The following is a 3,507-nucleotide window of genomic DNA, read 5'->3' on the forward strand; positions in this document are numbered from 1 at the left end:
GCTTCAGCATATCCATAAAAGAGATGGAATCCATTGTGCTCAGCATGAATTTTTTATTACACTGTAACTACAGAGAAACTCACAAAGCGCAAACGAATCGCTCTTGCTAATTTTATGTAATTAGAGCTTTATAATATTAAAAAAACATTACTTTGTTGCCTATCTTTATAACTATTATCTGCTCTTTATAATTTTACTATGAGCACACAATTTAATATGTGTTTATAATACTTGTCATGCGTTGTCAAGCACAAAGAACGTTAACCACGTTCAATATTTACTAATATTTTTTAACAAAGCATTATTTGAAAAAAAAAATAAAAACAAAACGCTGAATCACGCTATTACAAAATAAACAAAAAAAAATTGCCACAAAAAGTCCAAAGCCAAATTGTCGTCCAAAAGTTTGGAAAGTGTGCCAACAATGCTTTACGACCAAATGGCAGTTTTCTAGCAAACTGGTTATTAAAACGTATGTATGTTTTTTTGTAGATATAAATATTACGATTGTAAGTAATATCTACCACAGCGGCGGTCGAATTTTATGTTCACGTTTCTGTATTCCTTTTCTTGCTTGCAAAGTTGTTTGCAAACACGTTTGAAGGAAGTGGTAACCAAATCAAAATCGAAAACATGCAGTTCGTGCAAACGCCTATAGTAAAACGGTCAAAAGAAGAAACATGCCAACAACACAAAATACCAATAGAAAAACGAGACTTGATATCTATTAAATAAAAATACTTTCGCGTAACGAAAAAATAAACGCAGCCAACACTGCTAACCGCTGAATTGCGACTGAATCATAGTATTGGTTGCAGTGATGACTGAAGGCCGTGTGGCGCCCAAAGGTGCATTTCATGCACCCGCCACACTCAGCGCTGCTTTTGCCCCAAACTTTGGGCCCCAAAGCGATCATGCAGTGGATAAGAGTTCTCGGCTGTTGAGCGCACAGCTGTTTGTATAACTCGTTCTCTTTATATTCCTCTATTTTTTTCTCTCTCTCTCTCTCTCCCTCCGTATATATCTTTCTCTCTTTTCAAAATTATTTGGCTTTCAAGTTGTTTTGGTGTTTTAAGTGCCACTCTAAACTGTCTATCTCGTTATTGCCGGCTTGTACGAGTATTAATTTATTAATGCCGGCTGCTTTTTACTATGCGACAAAAGTATTTATTTACGTGAGATTTGTTGTCGCTTGAGGATTGTATTAGCGCTGTTCGTTTTATGTTTATTTTTGACTAAAGTGGTAAATCATTTTTTCCATAGGGTGGCAACAGCCTTTCTGTACTTACATATGTGGAATGTTAGACAAAAGCTTTTTTTTGGTTGAGGTACGCTCGGCCTTTAACAGTATATTAACATAAAAACAAAAACACTCACGAATTTATAACAGACAGTGGAACAGTGTTGCCACTATGCGACTAAAGTGGCTACTTGAACCTTTCACCCGACTTTTTGAAAATTTAGAAAATACTGGATCAGTATTGCAGAGGGGTTAACCTAACAAACAAATACCTGTTTGCCTATCAAACGGAAAAATCTACAGAGATTTCCATTCATAGCCTCACTTCAAAAATTGAGGAAAGCTCTGGAGTCTAAAATTATAGCCCTTTGCGCTTTCATTGATATTTCAGGGGATTTTGATAACACATTATATAAGGCAATAAAGGATGCCTTATTAAGTAAGGGTTTAAGCCCAATCATAAATCAGCACCCATTGATCGATGATAAGAACACTAAACATCCGTGTGGAATTAGGAGATACGATAGGATCGATAACACACAAGAGGATATTTTCAGGGAGTGTACTTTCTCCCCTTTTGTGGACTATGGTTATAGACGAACTCAGTTTCACACTGAACAGCAATAGATTTGAAAATCAAGGCTACGTAGATGATCTCGTAATCTGCATAACAGGGCTCCATGACGAAACTATCACCAACCACATGCAACATTGCAGATCGATCTCTCCGTAATATAGGGAACCCATACACCAAACCCAATGGGGAGGTCTAGTACACAGATGGATCTAAGCCTGAAAATGGTAAAACTAATTGGTTGTTACCTCACCATCTTTCAGGCGGAGATTCATGCAATAGAAATTTGTGGCAGAGAATGTCTTAGAAGGGGCACATCATCGAAATATATCTGCATTATGTCGGTCAGTCAGGCAGCCCTACTGGCGCTGTAGTCCCACAAAAAAAGTTCTCAGCTAGTATTTGATAATGTCCTAAATGCACTTGGTGCGAAGAAAATATTTTTATTACGACAGGTACCGGCGAATGAGGGCCATGATGGCAATGAGGAGGCTGACTGCCTATCGAATCAGGGAGCTTCCGCAGTCTTTTATGGTACGGAATACTTTTGTGGGCTCATTTAAAATTTCGAACACAATTTTCTTGGAAGTATAGACCTGGAAAACCCACCATAGACCAGGTATTTCACTTTACGCCTAATCTTGGAAATTGTTTATTTTATTTTATTTTATTACATACCTATGTAGTACATATGTGCAAACTAGGCTCTTTATATTATTTCATTTACTACTACAGTTCATTTAACTTTTATCTAATTTATTACACAGTAATTGCAAAAATTCGTTAATTCAAGATAATGTCAATTAGTAAAATAATATCAATAGCTAATCACATTTCAGCACTTACCAAATTTATGTAGTATGTAGTATGTATAAAATATATACATATGTACATATGTATATAATACTTAGGTTTCGATACCCATTTTGTTAATTTTTTTTCATGAACGCTTCGTGTTATGTTATATATATCAGGGACCGAAACTAACAGTTTTTTTTAAGTCACCTTGTCCAAATATTTATATATAAAAGTAATTTTCTGATAATAAACAAACCGCTTATCCAAATTAAACAAGTTTGGTATCAAATGACAAATTATTGGCGGCGACATGAATACGGTGTAAGAAAATTCCTTTCTACAATTGTTTCCTTATAGAAAACTTTTTTCTTTCCACCTTAGACATTCCGAACTCGTTCAAAATATTGTTATTAATTTGATTATATTTGATTTGATTATTATGATTTGTAATTTGTTTGATTATCTGCGAAAATTTCTGCAGTTTTTGTCAAATTGAAACCATTTTTATCTTCTAAATTTCCTATTAATATTTTTAATTTTCTTCTAAAATGACTGACGGTTGCAACTAATTCACAGATGTCCTTGGTTTTCCCTTGAAGAAGCAAATTTAGCTCATTGAAAAGACTGTTTAAATCCCATAAAAAACCCAAATCAAGATTAAACTCTACATTATTTGGAGCGGTAATGAGTTCCTCATTAGTTGGGTTATAATCAATTTCAAAAAAATTAGAGGATCTCCTTGCTTAAATTAAAAAATCTTTCCAAACATTAACCAACGTACTTCCGTATATAAAAGCAAATCTCCGTATTTACTTTCCAATTCTTCGAGAAAATTTTAAATATTCGACGTGTTAATGAGTTTTGATCTCCTTTTATTAAATTATTTATTATTTTC

At 34.2% G+C, this 3,507-nt stretch overlaps 1 protein-coding gene across 3 annotated transcripts in view; it reads right to left on the reverse strand.

Moving 5' to 3' along the window:
• LOC118741461 (esterase B1) overlaps positions 1-782 on the reverse strand; it is a 20,311-nt gene extending 19,529 nt beyond the window's left edge. Inside the window, exons 1-2 of one of the 3 annotated variants that reach the window (XM_036473444.1) lie at positions 525-782; positions 49-106 (exon numbers count right to left, since the gene is read on the reverse strand). The gene's annotated coding sequence lies outside the window, so the exon portion shown is untranslated. Of the gene's footprint in view, positions 1-48 lie in introns of all 3 variants that reach the window. The other 2 variants (XM_036473461.1, XM_036473451.1) reach the window with 2 other exon arrangements.
• Between the last annotated feature and the right edge of the window lie 2,725 nt (positions 783-3,507).

The sequence above is a fragment of the Rhagoletis pomonella genome, unplaced genomic scaffold (assembly GCF_013731165.1).
Source record: "Rhagoletis pomonella isolate Grant_MI unplaced genomic scaffold, Rhpom_1.0 Rhpom_scaffold_00001, whole genome shotgun sequence".
Lineage (NCBI taxonomy): Eukaryota > Metazoa > Arthropoda > Insecta > Diptera > Tephritidae > Rhagoletis > Rhagoletis pomonella.